This window comes from Myotis nattereri, assembly GCF_964212035.1.
Source record: "Myotis nattereri genome assembly, chromosome: 17".
Lineage (NCBI taxonomy): Eukaryota > Metazoa > Chordata > Mammalia > Chiroptera > Vespertilionidae > Myotis > Myotis nattereri.
The window spans coordinates 14,301,586-14,318,483 of NC_138092.1; the positions used below are offsets into that span (position 1 = coordinate 14,301,586).

Genomic DNA, 16,898 nt, shown 5'->3' on the forward strand with positions numbered 1-16,898 from the left:
TATACCATGTACTTGAGGCCTAGCAACGATACTACGTCCAGCATAGCAACTGATCGGGGCCCCTACTTTAAACCATTTACAGTGGCCTACGTGACAGTCATCCTCCAGAATCCACCTAGTTTGTACAGAGGTCAGACTGGCAAATCAAATGGAGGTATGAAAAAGAACACATCTGCTCCCTACCCCCATCTTTTAGGTCCTTACACTCATCTTCCCTATCCTATCCACCTCAGTGCAATATTGTTTTTCCTTTAATATCTTGGGGTGGGATTTAGATGATTTTTACTTGTTTTTCTTCACTATTACAGCTGTGACCCCACAGGTCAAGGACCCAGTATGGTGGTGATTCCAACTTTACCATTCCCAGTTACACATTGGGGAACTGAGGTACGTCCAGGAGCCTAGTGGACCTACTGTAAGTCCAATTTAGACCTCCATTTATTAAATGACCCCATACACTGCCATTATAACAGTTTCATGATGACTCTTCAGGTCTTTGGGAATCAAATGTCAACTTAGACCCTGGGTTCAATAGCCTCTGAAATATCTGGGTAGTCCCCTTTCCCCAGTGCCGTTCTTAAGTAAGTGGACATAGGTCCTTTTGAGGAACCATTATGGCATGTACTTGTGGGTTTGCAAAGTCCTTTCTCCTAGGGACTGAACTACTTCTTCACTCAGTGGTCCCACATATGAAAATTAGCCTGGGTCTGGTAACTGAACAAGGGATTGTGCCTTTTTATTATTTTATTTTCTGTTAATCCTCACCAGAGGATATTTTTTCCATTGATTTTTAGAGAGTGGAAGGAAGGGAGGGATGGAGGGAGGGAGGGAGGAGAGAGAGAGATCATTGTGAGAGAGACACATTGATTGGTTGCCTCCCGTACATGCTGGGGATAGAACCTGCAACCCAGGTATGTGCCCTTGACTGGTAATTGAACCCGAGACCCCTTAGTGCACAGGCTAGTGCTCTAATCACTGAGTTGCACCAGCCAGGGCAGTTGTGCCTTTCTATTGTAACTACACTCGAACCCCTGCTCCCCATTCTTGCCCTTTTTTGGTTGTAGATGTCATGGGGTATCCTCATTGGATGTCCATCTATTTTATTTTACGTCAAGGACACCATGCTGTAACTAGTTCCACAACTCCCCGAAGACTAAGGCTATTTAGCTGCTTCTCCAACCTCGCTGATCATGACAGCCTCCTGGCTTCTAAGGGTTAAACACGACCCCATGGCTTCTATTACTGGCATGTATTGGGGAGCGGGAGCAATGGCATGATCACCTGGAATTTAAAGAGCCCAGCTCTGTGGCTGCTCCCTTACCATTAGCTCTGGCCCCCAGAGGAAAGCCAGCACTGAATTTTTGGGTGTGAGTGCTCCACTCACTAGCATGTTCCTCTTGACCTTGGTGAATGATGTATCTTTTAGGCTTCCCCATGGGACATAATCTGGTAGTCTTCGGCCTGGCATAATATATCCATCCAGCATACCATCTTCCCTCAGCTCTTCATTTCTTCCTCTACAGGCTGCCAGGGCAGCACAGGTATGTTCCATTTTGCTCAACATTGACCAGCACTTTCTCCAGGCTTCTAAGAGCCACCCTAACAGTGAGTTTGCCCCATCCCCTAGGGTGCTTGCCAGAGTGCTAAAGCCCATGACATAAGTGTCCCAATTGGATGCATTCCTCCTTTTTTCAGTATTGCATTCCTGCCCCCTTGATCAAGCACCCTCAGAATTCCATTCTATCAGTAGTCACCTGGCTCCTGCCAGTGTGCTCTAGTGCAGGGGAGGGCAAACTTTTTGACTTGAGGGCCACAATGGGTTCTTAAACTGGACCGGAGGGCCGGAACAAAAGCATGGATGGAGTGTTTGTGTGAACTAATATAAATTCAAAGTAAACATCTTTACATAAAAGGGTACAGTCTTTTTTTTTTGTTTTATTCATTTCAAATGGGCCGGGTCCGGGCCGTAGTTTGCCCACGGCTGCTCTAGTGACTAGCTAGTTCTCACAGCTCCTTTGTGTTAATGTCTTTCCTCTCTTGTCAGGTCCAACATAACCTCAGCCAAGAAATGCTGGAATTTAACTTTAGTTTCTGGCCCTGCAGCCCAGAGTGTAGGTGGGGAGAGCTCCCTTTCTTGCAGGGCAAAGTCTTTGTGTTATCTTCCCATTGGGAGCAGTGCTAGCTCTTACTAGAAAGACGGGGACCACCTCTCCAAGTTCTAGGGGTTCAGAGAGGCTTGCAGTTCCCAAATCCTTGGAGCATCCTTGGAAATCTCCCACCTCACATCTCAAAATCCTGTGTTTTCCCTCCCAGTGCCCTGTTTTGAGCAACACAGACCTACACTGGCTGAGTATTTAAATGTCCTAGGAGCTCTGCAACTCTCATTATCAAATCCTATGTCTGTTCTTCAACTTGGCACTTTTACTGAAGGAGGTAAGGACTCCTTTGTAAGCCAGCAAAGACTCTGGTCCCTGGCTCTCACACTTGGCCTTGAATTATTAATGGCCCGCAGTTTCTCGTTATTCCTCTCCAGGGCACTGGTACAACTTAATAAGCAGCGACTCTGCTGTCTTTTTAGGCACTGTGCCCCTTGTATCTTTAACATGCTTGAATCATCACAGCTGTGAGGGTAGTTCCCAGCATCAGGACACCTTGTGAGGTCAGCGCCACTGAAATCTTCAGCAATGGGAACACTCAGGATGGGGCCATCTTTTATCAGTCGGGCCATGAGTGAGCCTATCTCCAAACTCCAACTTGACTACCTATTTTTCAGATCCATTCCTATTTTCACCTGGATCTGAGAAACAGACACCAAAACAGGATTAGATAAGCAAGAGATGTATTGGAGGGAATTGTCTGTGAAGGATAAAGAGGAGGGAGCCTTCCAGCTGTATCGTAGGCTTGACACCTGTGACAGCAGAGAGGGGAAGGAGAAGGATTGGGTAGAAGAGCCTGAGACTACAGTGCAGTTTTTTGTTTGTTTTTTTCTTCTTTGTATTATTTTATTTTATTATTTTTAAATTTTTTATTATTTTTAATTTTATTGTTTAAGGTATTACAAATAGTAGTACTTATGTCTCTTTTATTTTTCCCCCACTGACCTCCCCCTGGCCTCCCCTACCCACCGGCGAGGGCAAGTACAGTGCAGTTTTAAGAAAGCTCTAGCTGAAGTTGCCTATTAGAGAAGACCTAAATCCTACAGGGATGGGCCAGCTCTAAGACCCCTTTTGTGGTCACTCATTGGCTGGGAACAGCTGAGGCAAGTGTAGCCTTGGTGGGATCCCCAGGGTGGGTTACTGCGGGGGTTCTTAGTCAACTATGCGCCCCACAGCCAATTCTCTTGAAGGAGATCTCAGCTACGTTTCTGTGGCTTCCACAGCTACTTACTGTCATACCCATTGTCATTATCTTTTTGTATTTCTGTGTAAGAAATCCCAGGTCATTTAATAAGTGCACAGTGATTTTTTCCTTATCCTGAATTTAATGTAAGTGAAAGTGCATTTCATTTGCAAAGTGCTACTTAAAATATGGGTCTTAAGTGATAGTGACTTTAAGTGATATTAACTTAATATTGGTCTTAGTGATATTAATTGTCATCGAATTGGGAGTGACCATGGGAGAGAAAGGAGCCAAGCTCAACACTTAGCAGTTGGCACATAGTGGGTGCTCATTAAACGTTTGTTGACATAAGAAAAACCCAGACTGTGCTCCTTGGTAGAATATTTACTCTATATTTTCATAACTTAAATCCTATTCTCCTAATTCCTTTTCCTCCATAAGCCCAAGAATGCAGAATATCCCTATTTAAGAAAAGTGCCTTCTTAAAATATTTTGTCCTGAAATATTAAAAAATATATTGCCCTGAAATATTAATTTCACTAACACTTTCAGGAAGCCTCATTTGATGGCTTTAACACCTTGAACTTCCTCATGAAGAAATTTATTCCCCCAAGGATTCCTTAATTAAAACATTACATTAGATTTGTAAAAAAGTTTTCTTAAACAATTAGGATTTGTTGGAAATATAAGCCCAAATACTGAGTTTGGTAAGATGGTAATACACATGTCTCAGTATTTGTAATTTTAATTAAAAAGTTCATTTGGATTTATGTCCACTTGCTGTCACAGTACATAGAACCCAAGTATATAAGTTTCAAGCTCAAATAACTAATTAACTAGAATAAATATATTTGAATCTAGTCTCAATTCTATAAGGAAATAGGTCAGGAAATTAATTTATAAAAAGCAATCTTATTAATTAGATTCAAGGTGAAACTTTGAATAGCATTATTCATTCTGATTTACAACTAATAAACTCAATTTCTATTGTAATGAAGAAATTTCTTATTCATCCATCATGGCCATTCAAATTACTATCATTCAGTTTATGAGGAAAATATGTGAAATATTTTCTAGAGGATATTAATATATATCTAAAAGTAATTTTACCAATCATGTTTTGCTTAAATGAGGCAGAAGAAGGTAATTACTTCACATCTGTCCATATTCCATAATAACCAATAATTCCTATAATATGTGACACTCTCACTGTGACTCATTATTTAAAATGGGTATATTAAGGTGGGTAAACCTACACCTTCGCAGAGCTGAGGGTTTCTAATGAGACAATGCCACACCCTAGGCAAACAGCAATTTTAACGAAGATGCTTGCTTTGGTCTACCCTTAATCAATTATAATAGAAATTGAGTTTATTAATTGTAAACCAGAATGAATCAAAGTTAAAGGTAGAGCAAATAACAAACACTGGGTGGTGTTTGTTATTTTGAGTTGGTCAATGGAGGTAACTCTTGGGCAGAGCTTCTCTGCTGCCCTAACAAACATGTCTGAAAGCCTTGGCTGACATTCTACTCTTTTATTAAAAAGAAAAAGCCACTTTAGCCAATTATCATAAGTAGTGTGCATTGAGCGTTTGTCCTTTTACTGACTGCCTAGTGTCTATTTTGATGGAATCCGTACTGTGTGATTTGGGGAAGGGATAGCCAGACACTCCCTCTCCCCTTCCCTGTGGGGAAAGCCCATTGGATGCTCCTGCCCAGTGCTTTGAATCTGCAGTTAGTGGAGCTATTATGCAGGGACAGTTTTGAATTGACACATGTTGGTGCATCCAGCAGCAGACAAGGACAGCAGTGGCGGTCACATCCATTGTGACTTCCCAAACTGACCATTCCTGCAGTGGGACTTCGGCCGGGTTCCTGCTCCCTCACCTTCCCTGCCTCCTATCAAATTTCCAGCCATGGAGTCCAGCCTTCCTATCCAATCTGTGGTCTATACGTTTTCAGCAAATTCCTTTTCTGCTGAAGTTAGCAATAGTCTTGTTTGTTTGCAAGGACAATATCTAGCTCTTGGCCAATTAATGCATTAGGAAATTACCTTTTGGAAGTTACATTAGAAAGGATTCTCGTTTGTTGGTTTTTCTTAAGTAAATGTTGCCTTTCTGGGAATTATTTTTATTTCAAAAAAAACAGTTGAGTGGTGGGATCCCTACAACAAAATGGTAAGCTCTGTGCAATCTATGGATCTGGATAGCTTGCTTATGAACCACCTCATCTTCTGGTTTGGATGGGGACTTTTTTCTCCTATTGAGGCTGTACATTTCCCTCTCTCTATTCCTTTGTGACTCTGTCTTGCTCTTCTCAAGACCATTTTTTCTCATCTCCAATTCCTGCACCTCCCACATTTCTGCCACTGAACCACTGGTTAGTCCCAGTTGGTCAAGAAACGGGGGGTCCATGGGGCACAAAGGATGGAGATACTGCAGTCAGTGTCTGGGAAGGAGAGAAGGGACGGGAAGGAAAGCTTATCACATTTCTACTCTAGTAAACTTCACTATTCTACATTCTCTGCCCAGTTACTGTTTTCTCTTGGGGCAGAGAAATGAAATGGGTAAAGGTAAAAGAGGAAAGAAAACTTTCTTGTCACACTTTTTATCCTCAGTCCCTTATTTCCAACTAGACTGCAAGGAACTTTGTGTTGCTTATTGTTGGTTTCTCAGCATATAAACAGAATCTGTTGTACCATAGATGCTCAACTGAGTTTGTTGAATAAATGGATGAATCTCTTCAACATTATTCCTATTCTAGCTATATTAAGGCTTAAAGTGATTCTTATGAGCTGGTTTGGGAACTTATCCACAATTTGTAACTTGTTCTGTTAGAAAGTATATTCCAAGAGTCAACTGTGGTCTTACAAATAAACATTTGCAAGACAATTTTAGGAAGCTTAGGTACTGCCCCTCCAATAGAAGAGTGCTAATGTTGGCAGTGATGACAATAAGTAAAGGAGACCTCAGCCCCAAGTTGAATTGTGTTTATAAAGAAAATATTAACATGATTTTAATATATGAATTGATTCATAACTGTTCTCCATTTAAAAATATTTACTCAAATTCTGTCTTCAGCAGTGAATCTATACCAGGTAGCATGTATTCAGATCCTGACTCTGAAAATCACAAGGAGTGTAACCTTAGGTAAATTACTTGGCTTCTGTCCCTGACTGAGTTCCCTCTTCTGTAAAGTGGTAGGGTTGTTAGGAGAATTAAATCAGTCAATATATGTCACAAACTTAGAATAGCACCTGGTATATAACACATGTTATGTAAATATATGCTAGTATCATTTCTTAAACAGACTCTGTGCCACATTAAACTAGGAAAGTTAACCTTGTGAGGATAGGGTGTATGTTGTTCTTATTTATTTTGGTTTGCCCAATGGCTAGCACAATACCTAGCACTAAATAGTTGTACATTAAATATTTGTAGCAGGCCAAAACCGGTTTGGCTCAGTGGATAGAGCGTCGGCCTGCGGACTGAAAGGTCCCAGGTTCGATTCCGGTCAAGGGCATGTACCTTGGTTGCGGGCATATCCCCAGTAGGAGATGTGCAGGAGGCAGCTGATCGATGTTTCTCTCTCATTGATGTTTCTAACTCTCTATCTCTCTCCCTTCCTCTCGGTAAAAAATCAATAAAATATATTTTAAAAAATATTCGTAGCAGAAAATCAAGAATGACTGAATGAGTGGTTATTATTTGTTAGAATCATTATAGTGGAGGATAGCAGTGAAGGGACCTAACCTTTATTGAGCAATTTTCATAATCCTCCTCTCCTTATCTGAAAATGGCAGGACTGCTGTGAGATTTCAGGGACAATAAAGTATGTAAAAGACTTATTTCAGCACCCGCACAGCAAGCTCACCAATTATGGGCGATTATCTTCTCTGAGTTTGGAAGCTAGTAGGTCTCTTTCTCTGGTTCCAATATTAGGTTCTTAGTTCTGCCTCTTTGGCTGTCCTCCTTTATTATGGCATTTGTGAAAAGATGATCTTCTGTTTTATCAACCTCTTATTGTTGTTATATAAAATCTCTATGAAAGACCAGCAGACTCCTCTGCCTTCAATATTAGCCAATACTTTCTCTATCCAGACCTTCTCCACCCTACGGATATTGAGAAGATAAACAGAAATGATTAGAATGTACTTTCCAAGTGTAAAACATTGTGCTACAAGAGTTTGCCAAAGGGGACTAATATAGCCAGAGATCTGCAGAAGTATATGAAGACCCTGTATATCTCTCAACTTTTATGTCTAAGATCATAGATACAATAGAAATCCGTAAGTAGCATGTAAAAGCCAATTTAATAAAGTCTAGGACAGCTACATTACCCAGCTGTACACAGCATGTTCTTTCTTCAGATGCTGTTATAAATGAAAGAAATGGTTGCCATACAAATGGTTAAACTATGCCCTTTGGCTGGTAGATTAGAAGTCCATTTCAACCCTGGAGAAGAGAATGTATTTTGCCTTTAAGTGGTATTCATAGATTATTTCTATCACAGATGCAATACAAGTTATTAAAACTCAAATGTTAAGCCTATAAACATTGCACTTTATAAAGACTTGTACTTTTGGTAAAACTTATTTTAACATTTATCTGAAAACCTTAAAAGCTGCTACTATCTCTTAGCCTTGGGAAATGTTCTTACCTCTCCGATATTATTAAAATCTTCCTTAAAATCCATTTTACCACCTAGTTGGCTTTATTTTCTTTGAAGCTCATATTTTATTTTTGAATCATTCTTCAGAGGCAATATGTAGTATCGCAAAGATGCACCAGCACAGGAAATGCTTTGAAACATGGAAAAACCATTTAATAATAACTCATAGGCATCAGTTAGCAGAAAGATTTGTGGATGGTAATATTCAGATCCTTATGTAGTCATTTAATCTGTTCTTCAAAATTAAGAAAGTCATTATAAATCCACAGCCAGAAAAATCTGCCAGTTGATGCAAGCATTTGCTGCAGGGAGAAAATTTGTCAAGGTTAAGCTTATTTTGCCTGGTTGGGTACGATAGGTTCTGTGGCTAACAAGGAGGAAGCTGGATATTTTTTGTAAATTGGATGAATTTTATGTCATCGTAAATCTGACCACTGCTCCTTGATATTGCTGCATAAATCTAATTTTTCAGGTGCGATAACTTAAAAGAGATTTGTATTCCTTAGGGAAATAACAATTTCCCTCTTTTCCTGGCTTTGGGTATTGAGTCACCACCTTCCTTTGCCCAGACCGAGGATTAGATAATTGCTTCCTTTCCCTATGATGGTGGTGACTTTTTATATCAGTGTGTGTGTGAATGTGTGTGTGTGTAAGTGTATGAGTTTAATTAGGCATTGAAAGGGAGGAAGAGTAGTGGACAAGTACCTTGCTAAATATCCTGACCCAGGACCCCTTCAAGTTCTAAATCTGGGTGAGTAAATGATCATGTAGCTAGTTTTCCGTCTTCCCTCTTCTCCTTGCCTCCATTGTCTTTCTCTTAAACGTAGTAAAGCCAAATGAGTCAGTATGCATGAAGATCTATCAGAACCAGAAAAGAAAGGCCACAGCCCAGCCAGTGTGGCTCAGTGGTTGAGCACCCACCCAGAAGGTCATGGTTCGATTCCCAGTCAGGGCACATGCCCAGGTTGCAGGCTCGATCCCCAGCGTGGGACTTGTGGGAGGCAGCTGATCAATGATTCTCTCTCATCACTGATGTTTCTGTCTCTCTCTTCCTCTCCCTTCCTCTCTGAGGTCAATAAAATATGTATTTAAAAAAAAAACAATACACACCACAAATCATTTAAGGTAGAATATCAGTTTTTTTATTTTCCAAGATGAAATGAAAACTCAAGCAACGTCATACTTCCATTTAATAATAACCATTTTAATAATAACTCATAGTAATCAGTTAGCAGAAAGATAGGAGTCATACATTGCCCATGTTCTTGTTTATTATGCATAAAATCAGTTATTTATTTCTTTAATGTTTGTACAAGGAAAAGTGTGGCAATCGTTGAAATATGACAAGCCTAAAACCCATTCCCCAACCTCTTCTCCATTCCCTGTTCTTCACTAGAGAGGCTAGAAATGCTAAATCTTTTCTTTCTACCTCCCTTCCAGTTAGGGGTGGCCATGAGAACCGTATGGGCTCTGGCTGAAGTGGCATAAGCAGAAGTCTGTGAGGTTTCAGGGAAAGCTTTTCTTTCACAATAAAGGGACAGATGTGGTTGGTGCCAACTTCCTTCTCCCTACACAAGCCCCCATCCCTTTTCCAAGTATGGTGGAGTGGTAAGATAGGAAAGTCCACGGCCTTTGATGACATCATTCAGCAGGAGATCCTACCTCCTGTCTCCTGCCTTCTAATCATGAGACAGATACCTCCCTATTGGTTTAAGTCACTGTAAGTTTGATTTTCTGAATACTTATAGCTAAGAAACATCCTAAGTGATATAAGACTTGGTTTGAGTTCATTCTGAGAACCACACCCCGTGCCAAAGGATAAATTAATACTTTCCATTTTATTTCTTGTCTATTTTGGGTGAGATTGTTTCATCTGTAGTAATCATTATAGACTTTTGATTTCAAGTCAGTAAGTAAGCTGGACTTTTCCAAAGGATGGAAGAGAAATGCAGTTATGCAAACATGAACATGTTATCCAGATGTGTATGCAACACAGTTCAAGAATCATGTTTAGCCGAAACCGGTTTGGCTCAGTGGATAGAGCGTCGGTCTGCGGACTGAGGGGTCCCAGGTTCGATTCCGGTCAAGGGCATGTACCTGGGTTGCGGGCATATCCCCAGTGGGAGATGTGCAGGAGGCAGCTGATCGATGATTTTCTCTCATCGATGTTTCTAACTATCTCTCTCCCTTCCTCTCTGTAAAAAATCAATAAAATATATTAAAAAAAAAAAGAATCATGTTTAGAGTGATAATAACTTTTAGCCAGTTTTGGAAATGAGGCCAGTTGTAGACCAGGAAAGGGAAAATTTAAAGTTAATCCCCCAGCCTCCCCCTCCACCTTTTAAAATCCTTACCCTCCATTGATTTTTAGAGAGAGTGAAAGGGAGGAAGGCGGAGGGGAGAAAGAAAAAACATTGATGTGAGTACTGGTTGCCCCCCACACTCGCCCCGATCCAGCCAGGGCAGGGGATGGAATAACCGAGGTAATGCCCTTGACTAGGAATCAAACTCTTGACCCTTTAGTCCTCAGGCTGCTGCTCTAACCACTGAACAAGCCAGCCAGGGCTAAAGTTAATCCCTTTTACTCAGGAGTTCTGGTGGCTCGTATTAAGGCATTTTCTGTGGAAGTTAATGAAACTGACTTCCATAAAGTAAAAAGCACATCTTCCATGTAAGAATTCTTAGTTTTTCTACCCAATTTCTGTATCTCCGGGAATAGAACATGCTCTCTTAGCAGACTTGTCTGTTCGTGTAGAATGATGTACAACTTTTGTACAGCATTTCCTTGTCGACTCCCCGGTTCTAATTAGTACTCCACAGAATGGTAGATGTGCTTCTATAGTTTCTAAGCTGTCAGCTGCAATGCCACATATCTATCAGCTCCATCACCTGACACTATCAAGTTCCCCATGATCTCCCAGTCACTTCAGATAGGCCGTTGTGTTCAAATTAATGTCACTTGTTCAGAACCCATTCTCCATCAGTTATGAGGAAACAAAACTAAATAATTTATACTGCTATTTAACAGCTATCAGCTAACCTTTGAGCATTCACAGTCATAAAAAGGATTTCCCTGTAAAGATAGCTTTCTGTGATTCTTTGGAAAATTATTTCAACTCAATGGATTATTTCCATCAACAAAAGTGATTAATATAATGTTCTATTTGATTGACTCTGGCTTCAAATTTGCATGTCAGATCATTCAATAACAATCATCAACTGCTTTTTGTTTTAAATTGAGGTTAAGTTGACATAACATTAAATTAACCAGTTTAAAGTACATACAATTCAGTGGTATTTGGTATATTTATAATGTTGTGCAACCACCACTTTGATCAAGTTCCAAAACATTTTTTTAAAATATATTTTTATTGATTTCAGAGAGGAAGCGAGAGGGAGATATAAACATCAATGATGAGAGAGACTCATTGATCGGCTGCCTGCTGCACGCCCCCTACTGGGGATTGAGCCCACAACCCCAGCATGTACCCTTGACTGGAATTGAACCCAGGACCCTTCAGTCCACAGGCCAACGCTCTAGGAATCCACTGAGCCAAACCAGTTAGGGCTCCAAACATTGTTATCACCTCAAAAAAAACCCCTATACCCATTCTCTCCCTCTAGCCAAGAACAACCACCAATCTGCTTTTTGCCTTAATAGATTTACCTATTCTGGATATTTCATATAAATGGAATCATACAATATGTGATCTGTGTCTGGCTTCTTTCATTTAGAATAGTGTTTTCAAGGTTCATCCACATCATGGCTTGAGTCAGTACTTTATTTATTTTTTGGCTGAATAATATTTCATTGTATTCATATGCCACATTTTGTGTATCCATTAATTCATTGATGAACCTTTGGGTTGTTTCCACCATTAAGCTATTGTGAATAGTGTAGCTACAGATATTTATGTACAAATATTCCAGTATCTGTTTAAATTCTTTGAGCTATGCATCTTGGAGTAGAATTCCTGGGTCATATGGTAATTTTATGTTTAGTTTTTTGAGGAATCACCACACTGTTTTTGACAGCAGCTGCATTATTTTAGGTACTCACCAGCAATGTACAAGATTTTGAATTCATATCCTTACCACTAATTGTTTCCTTTTTTTTTTTAAGATAGCCATCCTAGTGAATATAAAGTGGCATCTCATTGTGGTTTTTGACTTTTATTTCCTTAATGATCAATGATGTTGAGCATCTTTTTATGTGCTTCTTTCCATTTGCATATCTTTTTTTTTTTTTGGAGAAATGTCTACAAATCCTTTGCCCATTTTTAAAATTGGGTTGTTTATCTTTTTGTCATTGAGTTGTAAGATTTTTAAAAATATATTCTGGGTACAAGTCATCCTTTGGATATGTGATTTGGAAATATTCTCAGTTATATGGGTTCTCTTTTCAGTTTTTTGATAATGTCCTTTGATGCATGAAAATTTTTAATTTTGATGAAGTCCAATGTATCGTTTTGTTTTTTTTTTCTTTTGTTGCTCATACTTTTGGTGCCAAATCCATTGACTAGTCCAAGGTCATGAAGATTTACCACTGTGTTTTCTTCTAAGAGTTTTACAGCATCAAATGCATTTGTGTGATTAGCACAGCACGACTATTAAAAAGAAAAGTAAAAAGAAATAAAGTTTATGGACTAACCTGCTTGAGAGAGAGCTTATCTAACGCTAAAGGCTTTTTGTTTTCAGTTTGCAGGCCGACACTCTATCCACTGAGCCAAACCGGTCAGGGCTAAGGCTTTTTGTTTTCAGAACTGTATAATTAGAAGTTGCTTCTGGATTCTGCTACCTCGACTTCTACATTGTGCTCTCAGAATCTCATTAGCAGAGCTTGTTAACGGAAAGCCAAGTGACAACAAGGAGGTCACCATAGTCCTTGGAAGATAGGCAGGTGGTTCTGTGACAAGATGCCAAGCTTCTTACCAAATGAAGGCACACAGCACAGACCAATCTCTGCTGTGGTTCAAGATATTTTACCTACAACACACACTCATTTCGTTTCTTAAACAGCTCTATGTGTGAATATCTTTTACTGAATATCAAGGCACAGCCTCCGCCAGTAAGATGTTAGACACAGCTTTGAAATGAGGAGTAGGATGCCCCCACAATGCTGTCTGACATGCAGGGCCAGCCTTTGGAAAACGGGACTAGAGATTAAGTTTGTGTTTAGTACCTATTGTTCTTACTAAGTTTTCAAAGAAAGACAAGACAGCCTCTGACCAACCTGGGCTCCACATATGAATGATTTTCTTGGCAGAGCTCCATACATTTTTAGATTGGCAGGTCGAGAAATTATTATTTTTTTATTTCCTACAAAATTGTTCAGGTTGAGGGGGAACTCGTTTAATCTAGTCTAACTCACAAGAGGCAGCTTTCGGAAAGGATGCCAATTTCAGAATTCACAGTGGGCAGAATTTCTACCTGCCCAGATGCCCCCACTGGCTGTTTGCTTCAACCTCTCTCTTTTACCAGTTGTGGTAAATCCACTTTGGAAAACAAGTTGTTGGTATTGCATTTTGGTAGAAATTCAGTAACAGTGTGTGTGGCAAGTCCAGATAGTATGGGTATTTACTTGACCCTCTCTACTCACAGTATCAGGGAACTTACTAGTATATATAAATATTAGTTGATTTTCCCCAAAGAGTTTCTGTCTTTCAACAGGTTCACTGTTCTTTCCATATACAGCTGTTCTCTTTGATAGGTTGTAGCCTGGACAAAAGCATATTCAGAGTATCTGAATATGGAACATTGCTCTATTCACATTTCTCTGCAACAGTTCCTTACACACCAGGGAAGCCCTTACTCTTCTGTTAAGGATGTAAAGCCCTATTCACAAATGGCTACCCCAGCTTACCCTTTGAGTAATCAGTCGTCTCAATAACTTAAAAATAAGCCTCTGAGCCACCCATGTAGGAGAAAGTTAATGATGCTTCATTTTTTCCTGCTTTTCTCTCTCTCAAAAAGTAAGAAGGAGCTTAAAAAAAAGTGAGTGCATTTAGCACTTTTCTTCTTTTTTTTTTTTTTTAAATATATTTTATTGATCTTTCACAGAGAGGAAGGGAGAGAGATAGAGAGTTAGAAACATCGATGAGAGAGAAACATCGATCAGCTGCCTCCTGCACATTTCCCACTGGGGATGTGCCCGCAACCCAGGTACATGCCCTTGACCGGAATCGAACCTGGGACCTTTCAGTCCGCAGGCCGACGCTCTATCCACTGAGCCAAACCGGTTTCGGCAACACTTTTCTTCTTATACACCAAACTACAACATTACTAGGGCTCTGACTGGTGTGGCTCAGTTGGTTGGAGCATCATCCTATACACCAAAAGGTTGAAGGTTTGATTCCGGGTCAGGGCACATACACCCAGGTTGTAGGTTTGATTCCTGGTCAGGGTGTGTGTGGGAGGCAACCGATCAGTGTTTCTCACATCAATGTTTTTCTCTCATCCTTTCTCTAAAATCAACAAAAACAAACAAATAAAAATATCCTCGAGTGAGGATTAAAAAAAAAGACAAAAAAACTTTACTGGAAACAATCAATATATATCTTAGGGTTTCCCAGAATGGGTTCTGTGTATCAGCAGTAGTACACAGGTTGATTTCCACTGTCACACAGACAGATAGCTTTTATTTTTAAGGTTGTACATTTACTAATATGTTATAAAAACCTCAAACTAGCTTAGCAAACTCATGATGTCATATTTATTATTGCTTATGATGAAGCTGAAGTGTGAAAAAAACGCTAAACTATATTTTTATATATATATTATTGATTTTTTACAGAGAGGAAGGGAGAGGGATAGAGAGCTAGAAACATCGATCAGCTGCTTCCTGCACACTCCCTACTGGGTATGTGCCCGCAACCAAGGCATATGCCCTTGACCGGAATCGAACCTGGGACCCTTGAGTCTGCAGGCCGACGCTCTATCCACTCAGCCAAACCGGTCAGGGCACACTAAACTATTTTAAAGAATTACATTGAGTTATATGAAGATCAGAATTAATTTACGTTAAGATAAGAGTATAGGTGGTTTGAGGATATGTTAAAGTTAATAAAGGTAGTACCCAAAGACTAAAATTTGGGAAACACTGGATTTATTTCAGATCTTATATTAAGTAACAAAGTTTTTAGAAGCATTTATGCAGTATGTCTTGATGGCTGATTTGATACATCCAACTAATCGTTTCCTATTCCCTGTCTTCTCCTTTGACTGGTTAGAAATGCTTACCCTGACTCAATTGCTTAACAATACAAAATATCAGCTTAATTTGAGGGGGAAAAATGCTTACTATGGCAAGCTCTACATGGGACATCTTCTCCCAATTTTCCTTCTCATTCAAGCATTCAGATTCAGCATTTATCTATAAATGCACTCCCTTGTGATTATGCCTCATCCCAACTTTCTCTTATCAGCAGGTCAGCCTTGCCTTTCTCTGGGCCTTTCTTTCTGTCCACTCACTCCTGAGCTGCAGCTCTTTTGAAACTTCCACTGAGCAATTTATTTTCCTATCTGGCACTACATACGCATTATTTTCCTTGTCCATGACATTTTCATCCATTCTTCTTCCTGGTTCGTCCTGCCTCCTGCAACACTCAGTGCAAATGATGACAACAAAAATAGTTAGATGTAATTACTGGCTATTTTTATAAAACTAAGTGTAGCTTGCCCATGTTCTATTCTAGGTAGATTCCAACAAAGTAATTGACATTGGTCCTCTGAAGTCAAAGTGTCCTTCCCTCTGGGGAGGTGGATAAGACGAATGTCAGCTTGCTTTCTGCCTGCCTTTTCTTAGGTGCGAGGCAGACTCCCAGTACTCGGGTTATGACAGCACAAGAATCGGAGGCATTATCACTGAGTAGGCTACAGTTCTCTGAGAAACCCATGACTTCGTTAATGAAACTAAGAGATAGTGGCTCCATTTGGTACATGTTTACAAACCACTTGAAGTGAGTCATTTCTGCAGATGCACTCTTTTCCAATTTTTGTTAGTTTCAGTATGGGAGCTAACCTTTTCCTGACCTCATCCCCAAATTTTGGAGCTATCTGCTATTTGGAGCCTTAATGAATTACTGCGCTTTTCCATGTCTGCATCCAGGCTCTAGACTAAGCCCCAATGTAGGGCCTTCCTGTCTTAATTAGGTGCCCCTATGTAAAGTGATCTTGCTAAGTGAAATAAGCCAGTCAGAGAAAGACAAGTTTTACATGATCTCACTCATATGTGGAATCTCATGAACCAAATAAACTGATGATCAAAAATGGACCCAAAGTCATAGAAGCATGAACAGACTGTTGAACCTCAGAGGGAAGGCAGGGGAGGGTGGGGGGGAAGAGATCGACCAATGAACTTGTATGCATATATACATGACCCATGGACACAGACAATGGGTGGCGAGGGCCTGGGGCAGGGAGGAGAATGAGAGCAGGTTGGAAGAGGTTAATGGGGGGAAAAAGAGAACCTATGTAACACTTTCAACAATAAAGATTTAAAAAAAAAATCACACACTGAAATCCAATGTAAAAATGAAGCATAAGTAAGCATAAGTACATTTTCCTTCAAATCAGATTTTCCCAATGTCAGAAGTTAAACCAAGGAAACACATGACCAAATATTTATTCTCTTTCTATCACAACTGTCCCATTCCCTACAGATACAGTTTTTTTTTCTTTCAAATTTCAGCTTTATTAGGGTATAATTGGCAAAATTGTAAGGTACTTAAATGCAGGTCATGGTGATCTGATACACATTGTGAAAGGATTTCCTCCATCTAATTAATATATCCATCACCTTACATATTTATCTTGTGTGTTTTTGTTGTTTTTATATTGGCATGAAAACTTAAAAAAAATTTTAATTGTTCTATTACATATGTCCCCTT

The 16,898-nt window shown here is 39.8% G+C and overlaps 1 protein-coding gene across 1 annotated transcript in view; it reads left to right on the top strand.

Annotated features, from left to right (window-relative positions):
- The window catches only part of DCAF13 (DDB1 and CUL4 associated factor 13), a 28,727-nt gene extending 28,340 nt beyond the window's left edge, over positions 1 to 387 (top strand). The window contains exon 12 of the mRNA XM_081111216.1: positions 309 to 387. The gene's annotated coding sequence lies outside the window, so the exon portion shown is untranslated. The remainder of the gene's footprint in view (positions 1 to 308) is intronic.
- The last annotated feature ends 16,511 nt before the right edge of the window (positions 388 to 16,898 follow it).